Source organism: Chelonoidis abingdonii, chromosome 2 (assembly GCF_003597395.2).
Source record: "Chelonoidis abingdonii isolate Lonesome George chromosome 2, CheloAbing_2.0, whole genome shotgun sequence".
NCBI lineage: Eukaryota > Metazoa > Chordata > Testudines > Testudinidae > Chelonoidis > Chelonoidis abingdonii.
This window is the reverse complement of record NC_133770.1, coordinates 92074483-92089129: the sequence shown is the minus strand read 5'-3', so window position 1 is coordinate 92089129 and position 14647 is coordinate 92074483. Positions and strand designations below refer to the sequence as shown.

Sequence of the window (14647 nt, the reverse complement as noted above, 5' to 3'; positions counted from 1 at the left end):
ACAAAGGGTAGGTATAAATGGTCAGTTTTCAGAGTGGAGAGAGATAAACAGTGGTGTCTCCCAGGGGTCTGTTCTGGGACCAGTCTTATTCAACATATTCATAAATGATCTGGAAAAAGAGGTAAACAGTGCGATAGCAGAATTTGCAGATGATACAACATTACTAAAGATAGTTAAGACCCAGGCAGACTGCAAAGAGATACAAAAAGAACTCTCAAAACTGGGTGACTGGACAACAAAATGACAGATGAAATTTAATGTTGATAAATGCAAAGTAATGCACATTGGAAAGCATATTCCCAACTAAACATATAAAATGATGGAGTCTAAATTAGCTGTTACCACTCAAGAAAGAGATCTTGGAGTCATTGTGAATAGTTCTCTGAAAACATCCACTCAATGCGCAGTGGCAGTCAAAAAAGTGAACAGAATGCTGGGAATAATTAAAAAAGGGATAGATAATAGGACAGAAAATATCATGTTGTCTCTATATAAATCCATGGTACACCCACATCCTGAATACTGTGTGCAGATGTGATCACCCCATTTCAAAAAAGATATATTGGAATTGGAAAAGGTGCAGAAAAAGGCAACAAAAATTATTAGGGACATGGAACGGCTTCCATATGAGGAGAGATTAATAAGACTGGGACTTTTCAGCTTGGAAAAGAGAAGGCTAAAGGGCGATATGATTGAGGTCTATAAAATCATGACTGGTATAGGGGAAGTAGATAAGGAAGTGTTGTTTACTCCTTCTCATAACACAAAAACTAGGGGTCAGCAAATGAAATTAATAGGTAGAAGGTTTAAAACAAATAAAAGGAAGTATTTCTTCATACAATGCACAGTCAACCTGTGGAACTCCTTGCCAGAGGATGTTGTGAAGGCCAAGACCATAACAGGGTTCAAAAAAGAACTAGATAAAGTCATGGAGGATAGGTCCATCAAAGGCTATTAGCCAGGGTGGGCAGGGATGCTATCCCTAGCCTCTGTTTGCCAGAAGCTGGGAATGAGCGACAGGGGATGGATCACTTGATGATTACTTGTTCTGTTCATTCCTTCTGGGGCACCTGACACTGGCCACTGTCAGAAGACAGGATACTGGGCTAGATGGATCCGTGGTCTGACCCAGTAGGGCCATTCTTATGTTCTTATTCTTAAGTCAAAGTAGGATTGAATGCCAAGGCAGAATGGGGTTCCCAGGAGTGGAGTCATTCTGGACTTACTCCAGGCAACAATTCGGATCCAGCCTACCCTCCCAACAGCCACATAATCCTCCCTTCTGTCTAACACACCACTTCCCGCAACCTGTGGAAATCAACCATTTTCATCCCTTTGCATGTAAAGCTAGTTAGCTAAGGGTTAAATCACTATCCGAAAAGCCAGGACAAGAACAATCAACAGTCATTTTTGTTCATTAAGAAACATAAAAAGCAGGAACACAAATAGCCTATAATGAAATGTGTTACATGTATTCCATTTTGATGCTTGAACTAATAAAGGGTGGAAAACATTTGTAAATGAAGGCAATTGTAAAATCAAGACCAGACCATTGGTTAAATATTACAAATTCATAAATTGTAGTATCTGTCTTCTTGTCACCAGCAGATAAACTGTCAATTCAGCAGTTGTTGCCTCATTTCTGATGGGAATTGCCAGCTTGTATCTTGCACTATCAACAATTTGCATCAAGATTGCTCCCAAATTTCTGTTTTATGGGTGGTCTCCAAATCACAGTTCAACTTCTCCCATGAGAAAAATATTCCACCACTTCTCTAAACTTTTTTTTACAAGATGTTTCAATCACTCTTTGCACCTTAGCCAGCTGCTGCTGACGATGTATTCTGCTGTCCTACATCCATTCACATTTACCAATAAAGAAACAAAAGCAGAACATCATTTTTAAATGTAGTAATTTTTCAATTGCTGTATTCCCAATCTGCATTCGACTCAAACTGATGTCTTATATGAGAAAGACTCCCTATCTCAGATAGGGTCAGTCTACTGTAAGTTTGGAAATTCACACTGCTGTTAGAAGAACATATTAGTTCATGTTACCTGTATTTGTTTGGGAGTGGTGGTTATTAAGATGTTTATTCTTCTGCTGTTGCATGCAGGTTTTATAGGCAACTCATTGCTATTGGGCGTTACATGGAGAAATCTTCTGAAAATTAATAGAAGATTAGACCTTTTATCCCCCCCCATCTACCAAGTTTGTTGTAACCATGTCATCACACTCTTGTATGACCCAATTTCCAACAGATTGCATTGAGTTGCATCCACCCAGTACTTTTTCCACAGCACAGCCATCAAATACTCAATTATGTTTGCACATCACCACTTACTATGCTACCTACCCTTGTTTGTATCTATGAAAAATCTAAGAGTCCCTGAAAGGCGTGCACACAAGATGCACCAGCCAGATGTGAAGCAATGCACTGTGGGATAACTTCAATGCACAAGAGGAGGATAGAAGACTGGTTGAGCTGTCTACAGATCAAAATACAGCATTACAACCTAACTACAGAAAGACTGTAGGCAAGGGTTACACATGCCTAGCTGCCATGATTTCCAAACAATGTATTAACTATGTTGGGTGTGGAGACAGAGCCAACCACATAACTAAGTGGTTACAAACTGTGATATAGACAAAGCATTAATGTCCATTTTGAGTTCAGATTCCGTCTTCTACTGTTTTGTAGTTTATTTAAATAAAAACTCTTTAGAACTGTAGTTTGAAAGTACCCATGCCTTGTTTAGGACAGAATAGGGTGTGGGGAGGAAAAAACTGCATGTTCAGGTCAGGTTACATCAAATCACTGAAGTGACATACTTATTGCAGAAGTTCTATAAGTAAAGACAGAAAATTTTGAAAAGATGAGACTTTCTCTCTTCTTGGTCAGCTACTCAGGTTTTTCCTTTGCTTTCAGTCAGGCCAATATCTCTTTTTCTTCAGTGAGAGTCTGCCTATGACAAGGCTACATAAAATCTGTATATGAAACTCAGGGTACAGGCTCAAACTGAGGACGGACTTTTTTTTTTAAAAGAGATTACTGAACCATTTCCAAACCATTTTAACTTACATATCTTGCATTTGGGAGAACTGGGATGCATTACTGTTTTGGGGAAGAGGGGTTGCTTTGCAGTCTGTGGGCTTGGTAAAAGGTGAAAAAAAAAGTTAGAATCATAGAACCATGGGGCTAGAAGGGACCGCAAGGGTTACCTCTGCCAAGATGCAGGATTTGTTGTGTCTAAAAGACATCCAAGACAGATAAGTATACAGCCTCCTTTTGAAAACTTCCAGTGAAGGAACTTCCATGACTTCCCTGGGCAGTCTGTTTCATTGTCCTACTGTTCTTACAGTTAGGAAATTTTTCATGAGATTTAAACTAAATTTGTTGTGCCATAGTTTGAACCCATTACCTCTTGTACCGCCCTCTGTGGCAAGAGAACAAACTTTTCTCCATCTTTCTTATGGAAGACTTTCAAGTATTTGAAGACCACTATCATATCCCCCCTCAATCTCCTCTTTTCCAAACTAAACATACCCAGTTCCTTCAGCCTTTGCTCTTATGGCTCCATCCCTTTGATCATCTTTATCACTCACCTCTGGATCCTTTCCTGTTTCTCTACATCCTTTCTATACCTTGGTGACCAAAATTCAACACAATACTCCTGGTCAGGCCTAACAAGTATTGAGTAGAGTGGTACTATCACCTCCAGTGACTTGCAGGCTATGCTTCTGCTAATGTAACCTAAAATTGCATTTGCTTTAAGTAACTATTACGAGGTAGCTGACTCCATGTGAAACATCACTTAGCACTTACTGTAGACATAGTTTAACACCTTTACACTTGAGTGAGCACTTGGAGAATGTCCACCCTTTGGTCCCTGTGCTGAGGGTCAACTCTAGGCATATGCACCACTTCATCTCCACTTCAACCTTCAAAACAGGGCTGATAAGTGAGCCCTCAGTTGAGGATATGCCTTATGCTGGCTCTCTGCACAGCAGTGGATTTTACTTCCTATGAACACTGTGGTAACTAACTTTCTTGCCAATGATAACTGTAAAAGTATTTAGTGGCTACCACTGTAACCAAGCTGTTAGCATTTCAATACGTTCTCCTTTATCATATATAATATTGCTGGCCTACACTAGGACACTTTGATAGCCCCTTAAATCAGAATTACTCAGTACACCAGGTTTCTCTCAAGCATACAGATTGAGTAGTCAAGATAATTTGGCCCATTCCACATTAAACTTTCTCAACAATGGTTGAAGGTCACCCAAAGGGCACAAGTTGTTGCCAGCAATGGTCATTCTCCTAGGGCTGGTCTACACTAAAGTTGATGGTAAGTTGACCTAAATTATGCTACTTCAGTTTTATAAGTTACATAACTGAAGTCAACATAACTTAGGTTGACTTGCACTGATATCAACACCGCACTGTGTTGATGGCAGATGCTTTCCCGCCGACTTACCTTATGCTCCTCAGGGAGCTAGAGTATAGACGTCAATGAGAGAGTGCACTGCCATCGACTTAGCTTGTCTTCACCAGACCCACCGAAATCGACAGCGCTGCATCAATTGCAGCAGTGCTGATTTAGGCATAAGTATAGACAAGCCCCTAGTGTACAGACACTCCCAAACCTGCAGAGATTTTCAGCATGTATGCAGAGCTTAAAGGGGAGCTAAAGGGTGTTTCGAGAGGAGCTTTAGCCTCAGACCTTTTCTGAGGTATGAGTTAACAATTACAACTCAGGGAATTGTGCAGAGAACACATCTGGCCATGGTAGAAAGAGGAACTCTGAGAATTTCCCCCAAAGCTGCTAGAAAGCCTTGTTTCTTAGCCTTGCTGTGATAGCTCAGATTAGGATGGTTTTGCTATTAAATACCATTTCTGTTCTGCAAGAGTTGTAAGTAAAAGTAGATTAAGATAATTTATTAATCCTGTGACTGCTCCACACCTATTTAGTCTCCGATAAGAAAGACTGCTTTCCAGGTCCCAAAGCTCATTAACCTCTCAGAGCCTATTTTATCAGTTTAATTCAGTCCAATAGTTTCATAAAAAGACTTAATTTCCCCATTTTTGGGGGTGCAGTGGATACAGTACTTTCCAAGTTCAGCAATCTCCAGCACATAAGATTAGGGCAAACAGACTATTTGAAATTATTGTGTCTGTATGTTTAACCTATTGGAGGTGTACTGTTTTGTGGTTAAAATCCACGACTGGGCTCCAGTTCTGAGTTCAGTTGCAAGTTCTGTCACGGGTTCTCTGTTGACCTTGTGCAAGACACTTAACCTCTTTGTGACCTGGTTTCTAATCGAGTGAATATTTAACTTACCTCAAACTGATGTGTTTAATAATGCAAATAATGCTGAGTGAATGCAGCAAAAAAGTGTCCAGTACTATTCACATGAATTTTAAAATAAATTTGCTTGGGCCACCTCATTTGTCTTTCATAAGCATTTGAATACTTAAGATTTATTGGCACAAATATTCATAATTTTCGAAGCTGGATGAATAAGTATTTGAAGAAACTGAACTTTAAATTTACACATGTAAAAATGCACATTAAAGTGCTCACTTGCTCATCTAGTCACAAAAGAGAAACAATACAAGGTGACTTATCTGCACAACAACAAGTAAGCAATGTGGCTCAAACTGTAATTATATGTGATCAACCCACACAGAGTACATTTTTCTAAAAAATATCCAGCACATATATTTGAATAATAAATACATTCCAAGAAACAGAGATCATGGTTATTTTGTAAGGGGGGAAAAAAGGCTGAAGGAGTCATTCTGAATTATTCACTCAGCTGTATTTGTAAGGCACTTTGCAGTCTCTCTCACAAAACTCTCAAGGTCTTTGCATAACTATAAATCATGACTTTCTCCTTACCTAGGCCCGATTCAGCAGGATACTTGAGCATATGCCTAACTCAAAGCAGTGAGTAGTCCCAGTGCAACTATGGTAAGCTACCACTCTGACGACAGTCAGGTCTCCTGCAGCTATTACACGGTGGTGCTGGATTTTGAATGGCAACATTTGATTACAGATTGGATGCTCTCATTTCTAAAAACGTATATATATAAAAACCAAACAAGCATGAAAACAAATTAGAGTGACTCGAAAAAAATCAGAGCTCAGGTTTTAAACTGACTTTAGGTGCCTAACTTAGGCTTCTTAATAAAAGTGACGTATATATGGATTTAAGTGACTATCTTCAAAGGTGCCAAATATCAAAACTCTAACAGAAGAAATTGGGCATAGGCACTGACTCCATGGGTGCTCTGGGGCTGGAGCGCCCATGGGGAAAAGTGGTGGGTGCTGAGCACCCACTGGCAGCCCCTGGATCAGCTCCCCCCCCAACAGCCCCAGTGCCTCCCGCCTGCCACAATCAGCTGTTGTGCAGCATTCAGAAGGCTCTGGAAGGAGGGTGAGGGGGTAGGAACGAGGACATGGCGTGATTGGGGGAAGGGGGCGGAACTGGGTGGGAAGAGATGGGGCAGAGGTGGAGAGGAGGTGGAGCCTGGGGGGTCGAGTACCCCCTAGCACTTTGGAAAGTCAGCACCTGTGAAACTGGGAGTTTTGCACCTTTGGAGATCAGGTCACTTTTAGTACACCCCCCCCCCGCCATAACCCACTTAAAGCAGGTCACTTTAGGTGCCTGACCTTAGGTACAAAGTTGGAAAATGTCAGTCTTAATATTTACCCACAGGAGTGCACCTCATGATGTCAAGACACAACATTGTGGTACCTAAAATTCAAGTTTTTGTCCTGAAGGACAAAAGAGTCAACTAAAGTTAGAGCTCTATTAACTTTGGAATAGATACTGACTACGCCTCATTTATACCCCCCAACCTTACCGACAACACCTGATGTTGCAGATTTCTGTGGTGTCTCTGTCCCATCTATGTACTGTAATACCATTGGCTAGGTCTGTATGTCATCTTTCTCCACAATACAACCTTACCTACAGCATCTATCAACAGGAAATTCCTACCCAGTAGATCCAATTATTCTTATTAGTTATTTGTATTGCCATAGTGCATAGGAGCCCCAGTCACAGACCAGGAGCCCACTGCACCAGGCACCGTACAAAGAACAAAAACACTGTCCCTGCCCCAAAGAATTTGCAGTCTAAGTGTTAGATGAGAGCTAACAGATGGATATAGACAGACCAATAGGGAGACTACAAGGAAACCATGAAACAATATTGCTCAGCAGGATAGGCAGGGAGCTCAGTGCAACTACTAACCTAACCGCTATCAGAACATCATTTGGAGAAGGTTAAAGTAACTAGAATAAAGGATAAAGAATCACCTGTATCTGGACTGATCGATACTTCACATACTTCTGTTCCCTGAACTGCTACAACCAAATCAAGTAAAACTCCTCTGAAATAGTTACCTGTTGTCAGATATACAGTGGGCTTCCAACTATTATCTGAGCAGAGGACTCTTCGCAGTCCATTGGATTTTTGCACAGTACAAGAAAATATTTCATCTAAGCATCTGGATGTAAAACAAAAATATAAACAGCTTACAAATGAGCATATGAGTCTTCAGGTATGCAGGGCGGACCCACGACATTTTGGTACCTGAGGTGGGGAGCTAAATGATGCCTCCATGCCCTCTTGATTGGGCCAAAACTTTGAAAGGTCTCAATTCTTCCTTCTTCCTGTTCTACTCCTCTCATGGTGCTGCTCTGCTACCTACTCCAATAAAGGAGAACTAACAACTTACAATTCCTTGTTGAAAAATTTTAAGTAACACTTTATTTTCAAATGCCTGAACAACAAATGTAACTTTTCTTGTCTGCATAGTAAACACAGGCATTTTTATCTGTTTGAATGATCAAGGTCGTGCTTTCCGTGCCTTCTTGTCTGCAAAGATTCGACCTGGTTCCAGCTGAAGGTCCACAGTCTGCGCCAGCTCATGCTCTACTGAGATGGCTGCAAGGCCGGCCAGCCTCTCCTGTGTCATTGTGGAGCATAGATGTGTTTTTATTAACTTCAGCTTGGAGAAGCTGCATTCTCCACTGGCAACAGTTACAGGAAATGTTAGAAGTATGCACAGAGCAACAAACGCATTTGGAAAGAGGATGGTCATCTCATCTGTGCATATATATTCCAGAACAGCCTTTGGAGTTGATCCTGCTGAAATGTATCTTGAAAGGGCTTTCAGTTCATCACCTAAACCACTCACATCAATATCGTGCATGTCATCATGTGTCAACACTGTCTCTAGTACCCTGCATTGCTGGTGTAGGTCTTCTTCAGGTATAGTGAGGAGTTTTGGAATATCATACGACATCCCAAATATACTGCTGTGTTCCTTGAGCTGCATGAAATATTCTTCAACTGACTGTATTTCACAGTCTAGCACCTGGTTAAAGAATTCAGCTTTGAATGGTTGTTTGGGGGTCTCTTATGGGATTATCCCGTGCCTCGTAATCAAAATGTCGTCTTCTTCTTCGGTGACTTTTGTATTCTTGAATGGGTGGGAAAACAGCTTCAGTGTGAAGTTCCTCTACCAAGTTCTGTGCACTCTTCAGAAAGTTTTGAAATCCCTCATCTGACTGGTAAGACTGTAGGTATGACTTTGCTTTGTCCAGTTGTTCCATTGCTCCAGATATATCAACGTCAACACCTTGGAGTCTCTTGCTTACAACATTTATTTCAAACAGTATGTCATGCCACAACACTAAGCCACACAGAAATTTGAAGTTATGTATGTTTCTGGTGATTCCATTTCCCTCTGCCACTGTTCTCCCATGAACAGTTCCTGTCATAGCATTATCCTCCATAATGGCAACTATGGCATCATCTATCTTCCCAATTTGGTGTTTGATAGGCTTTATCACCTCCACTCAACTTTCCCATCGTGTGGCACTCAGTGGTTTCAGTGTCAGAGAGGATGTTCCCAGATGTTGCTTCAAAATTCGCCATCGATGAGTTGATGCAGAGAAAAATACACAGATGCTTTGAATTACATTAAAAAATTCAGCAGCCTCACTAGAAGCTGATGTTGCATCACTGACCACCAAGTTCAATGATGTCAAGTATCAGAGGGGTAGCCATGTTAGTCTGGATCTGTAAAAGCTGCAAAGAGTCCTGTGGCACCTTATAGACTAACAGACGTATTGGAGCATGAGCTTTCGTGGGTGACATGCATCCGACGAAGTAGGTATTTACCCACGAAAGGTCATGCTCTAATACGTCTGTTAGTCTATAAGGTGCCACAGGACTCTCTGCTGCATTTACAAATTCAATGAATGAGAACTGCATGGGACAAAAAAAGCTCAAGGGTTTAAATCTCGGATCCATGTCTGCACTCCTCTGTTCTGTCCTCTCATGCTGGCACCATTATCGTAGCCCTGACTTCTCATGTCAGCTATCACAATTCCCACATTTTCCAGCTTTTTAAGAAGCACATTTGTCATACCAGCTCCTGTAGTATCATCAATGTCAATAAATTCTAGAAAATGCTCTCTGACAGTCACCATTGCAGGGACATTTACACTAGGTTCTGTTGTTGTTACAAAACACACCATTAAAGTCATTTGTTCCGTATGGCAGATGTCAGATGTGCAGTCCAGAATAACAGAGTAATATCTCGCTGATTTCAGGTTTGCCACAATCTTCTGTTTGATTTTTGTTGCCAGTAACTGTATGATCTTATTTTGTACTGTTTTTCCAAGGTAGTGCTGTGTGTACATTTCTTGGGTGGTGACTCTTCTTAGATGCTCCTGGAGTATAGCATCAAACTCAGCCATCAGCTCCACAATTTTAAGGAAGTTTCCACTGCTTGGCACATACAGCTGATCTGAAGTGCCACTCAGTGCTAGGTTTTGGGTAGCAGGCATTCTCACAATGGCAATGAGCCTTTTCAGAACATTTTGCCAGTAAAGAAACTCTGACAAAATCTTCTCTTGATGCTGATCATCTATGGTGGCCTTTAACCTTAGCTTTACCTCAAGCTCTTTCCACCTATGGAATGCTCTCTGGTGATTTGCTGTCTTCTCATGGCATGCCAGATTTCTAGCCAGACTTTTCCAGTCCTTTGTTCCTGTAGAACCCAATGTGGCTGGAACATTAGAGGGAAGAGTTTATAACAAAAACATTATGCAGCATTCTGGGTTTTTGAGTACATAAGCCATGGCCTCTCCACTTTGTTATCACTGGGGATTTCACACTAGTAATGTGTTGAATGGAAACTTCTATTTTCATTGTCTTTGGGGAACATGAAGTTTTTCACTTGCTGTGGCCCATGCAGTACAAGGAAGTCCCTCAGGCTACTGCTCAAGTGGGTCTACAGTCCTGGATCATCTAGACTTAAGGAACGAAACTCAGCAGCAGCTGTTTCTTGTGCCTCCACCACACTCTTCTTTGATCTACACTTTTCTACAGGAATGTGCATGGTTACATCCATTTGAGATGGAGATATGGATGCTGCAGTAGCTGCCAGGTCACCTGCACTTTGACGAACTGGAAGATCAGGCATCTCCTCACCACTCACATCCTCACTGGGGCCGGAAGGCTCACCGTGAACATTTGTGTCTGTGTGTCTCAGGAGAGCTCCTTCCTGCTTAGATAGAAACGCTTCCTTTGCTTTCTTTCTGTTTCTGAATGCTGCCCCAGAGGGGCATTTTCTTCTTTCACTCACGACTGCTGTTCTGTGCCAGCTATAGCATCTCTCAACACTCAATTGAAGGGGACAAATAAGTAGGCTTGCAGCAGGGCCTGAGTGAGGGAAGATATCAGCGTTTTAAGGGCCTCACTGGCTCCTACTACTTCAGTTGACTGCCTGTTCTCCTCAAGTGGGTTCAGGGAAGTAGCAGGAAAGAGGAAGCTCGCTGAGAAACTGGTGTTAATCAGTCCAGGCTCCTGGGGGTGCTAGAGAGGTACATAAGAGGCTCCTCCTCCTCTCTCTCCCTGCAGGTCCTGCTGCTTTCTGTTATTCCCTCTCACCTTTCCTCCTGCCTGCCTGTTATGTCTCGTGTCCTCCTTCCTCCAGCACAGCACTCCACCATCTCTGTGCATCTAGAGCAGAGAATATATGTGCACCACCAGCAGACACAATTTTCTACACAGTCTGGTACCTGAAGCGGCCGCCTCAGTTCACCTCATGGTAAGGCCAGCCCTGCAGGTATGTGACCAAAATGTCTTGCGCTAACCTGTGCTGCATATCTGCAGGGCAGCTCCACATCACTGCCAAAATGAGGGAGTGCAAAACTGCCACAATTGCACATTCTGCCTTTATTCTAAAGAGCTGTTTTTCAGCTGTTCTGATTACCAACACTTAGTGTCACTGAAATACAAAACAACACATTTATGATTCAAATATATTTTCTGAAGCATTTAGAAACTTTATTTTTCCCCACTGCAGATGTAAAAATATACAGATTAGATGATGCTAGCAAATCTTTGTTTGTATTTACTTTTTAAATAGAAACAATTTGAGGCCCAGTTCTACAACCCTCTCTCATGTTTATAGTCTGTCACCTTCTAGGAATGCCCATTTCAATGGAATTTCTCATTGGAGTAAGGGCTGCCCAACTAGTGTATTGCCATATGACTTAGACCTGACAAACAGAACATGCTGCAGCATAGGAGAATGATCACCAGGTGGCAGCAGCAGACAAACCATAACTTCAGTTTTCAGTGCTGGAATGAACTACAGTTTTCATTAATACCCTTCCATTGAGCTTTGTTTTAAACAAAACTATATTAGAAGTTAGATAAATCTTCTTATCTGAAACCCACATTATAGGAAATGATGCCCCACGATGCATTAGTTACATCTTATTCAAAATGCAGGTTAGCTAGATAAATTCCATGTCCTCTGTTCCATTTGGATTAAGAGAGATTCTTGTTTAAATTAGCATACACAGTATTATAGAATCATAGTGTTAGAATGGACCACAAGGGTCATCTAGTCTAACTCCCTGCGAAGATGCAGGATTTGTTGTGCCTAAAAACCATGCAAGTCAGATGGCTGTCCAGCCTCCTTCTGAAAACCTCCAGTGAAGGAGCTTCCACTCCCTAGGCAGTCTGTCCATTGTCCTACTATTTTTACACTTAGAAAGTTTTTCCCGAGATTTAATCTAAATTTGCTATGCTGTAGTTTGAACCCACTGCCTCTTGTCCTTCCCTTTGTGGCAAGAGAGAACAACTTTTCTCCATCTTTTTTATGGCAGCCTTTCAAATATTTGAAGACTGCTAACATGTCCTCCCAGCAATCTCCTCTTTTCCAAACTATCTAGTTCCTTCAGCCTTGGCTCATATGGCTTGCAATCCATCCCTTTTTATCATCTTTGTCACTTGCCTCTGTATCCTTCCCATTTTCTCTACATCCTTTCTATGCATTGGTGACCAAAATTGGACACAGTACTCCAGCTGAGGCCTAAGCAGCTCTGGACAGAGCAGTACTGTCACCTCCCATGCCTCTGTTAATGCAACTTAAAATTGCCTTTGCTTTTTTGGCAAAAACATTGCACTGTTAACTCATGTTGAAGCTGTGATCCACCACATATTACCGGTAACATAGAAAATCCTGAACCAAACATAATTATTATTATTATTTATTTGCATTTTGGTAAGGTGTAGGAGCCCCAGTCATAGGCAAGAACCCCGCTGAGCTAGGGGCTGTACAAACACAGAGAAAAGAGACTGTTCCTGCTGCCAGAGAGCTTATAACAAGAACAGAAAACTTCAAGGCACCCAGGGTCCCCAGAGATGTTGCTGTATAATTATTCTACTTTTACCAAAGAAGAACCCTCTTACCCTCCTTCTCAAACTGTCTGGCCTGTTTTTCTTTCTGTAGTCACCAATAACACTGATACATCTAAGATGTGATGTACATTTTCAGTTATATGGTGCCTATCTTGTAGATAATTGTACAATTTTCTCTCCTGTTTCTGCCTCCCACTGTACATGCTATTATTTATGATCACATTTTTTAAAAAGCACCCATCCCTGTGGTATAGGGGCACACTTCACATAACTTGAAATGGGACTATATTTTCCACATATAAGGAACAAAATGTATTTAGTTTTTTTGATTAAAAAGTGATTATCCCGGGCGCTAAGCATTTCATAAGATTAAATCAGGCAGGATAAAAATAAATGTATAAAATATCCTGTAAGCTAGCCGTGTAACATCCACAAAATAACTAGCACATCACCATAGCCCTCAGCCTTCAACCTATTCCCACCCAAAACACCTGAGAAATTAGGCGCTTTGCATCACATTCCTCATGATCCCTATGCTTTAGAAAACAGTGAAATGGCTAGGGCTTGCTCTCTCTCTAAGAGCACATGCTTTCATAGCTCACATTTAGTAGAAAGCCTTGGTGAGGAGCAGAACTGGGTAAAAAAATTCTCTAGAACAACTTTTTAAATGAAGAAAATTCTGTTTTTCTATAAAAAACAAATGAACGTATTCCTTTGTGTGTTTTCCAACCCCCCCAGAATTGGAGAAGAAAAATTTAGATGAAAATGGAAAAAATGTTGTTTAATCAAAAAATTTTATGGGGAAAAAATATTTCTCAACAATCTCTAGTGAACAAAATGTTGTAATTTACTAGAAAGGCCAGAACTGAGTTCTGCAAACTTCAGAGGTGAGGGTTCTTCACTGACAATGCCTCATCTTTGGCTCCAGCAACCACACCTTTAAGGCAATTGGGTCAGAGTGAGAGCAAGAGAGTATTGTCTTTAAGGTATCAGGGGTTGGGGTCATTTTAGGTGTGATGATACTGCCCAACACTTTGAATTTCACACATTTTCACTGGGAATAATCCAGGGCACAGGTGTGATATGCTCGGACAACCAATCTCACTCAGAGGATAGGCAGCTGCTTTCTGCACTAGTCAGAGCTTCTGAGTGGCTTTCTTGCTTAGTCATAAACAGACCGCATTGGCAAGTCTAGAGATAATGAAGGTGTGAATGAGCAATGTGAGATCTGTCTTTCAGAGGAAAGGGCATAATATTTTAGTTAGTGATGCATGATCAGAATTATTTCTAGCCATTGATACAATTTGAGAATCTAACAGAAATGATTAATCTAGCTAACCCTGAGCTTACAGCCCACTTTGGCAATGGTCTTTTATCCTCCTTCAATTGATGGAACAGCTTCAGACTTTGCCAGGTCCTCCCAGTATTTTTCCTTGCCAGCCAGCATCACCTCCATTTTATTAGTGATTGAGCTTCAGCCAATTGGCTTTAATCCATCTTCCAATCCCTGCCAAACTTTGGGAAAGCCTGGTGATGGCTATGTCTAGTTCTGATGAAAATGAGATGTAGAGCTAAGTGTCATCAGCATACAGATGACATTGCAGATATTATTTCACAATCTCCCCAAGTGGCATCTGCATAGAGATATGAATAAAAAGAAATGACATAACTGAACTCCTGTGGGATTGAACAGCCGAGTGCCCTGATGAAGGAGAAGGAGTCACTCGACACCATCCTATAGAATCACCCCAAACAGAATGAAAATCCCCCCCTTCCCTGCCAGGTCCAGAAACACTCTCTGCTAAATGGTATCAAAAACCTCTGAAAGGTCAGCATGGATGTCTTGATGTGAAGTTCATCAGCCAATGCTATTAACTCTGCTTCTATGCTATAATCCAGCCA

At 41.3% G+C, this 14647-nt stretch overlaps 1 protein-coding gene across 1 annotated transcript in view; it reads right to left on the bottom strand.

Moving 5' to 3' along the window:
- ITPRID1 (ITPR interacting domain containing 1) overlaps positions 1-14647 on the bottom strand; it is a 62589-nt gene that overhangs the window by 18035 nt on the left and 29907 nt on the right. The gene's annotated exons all lie outside the window — the stretch shown is intronic.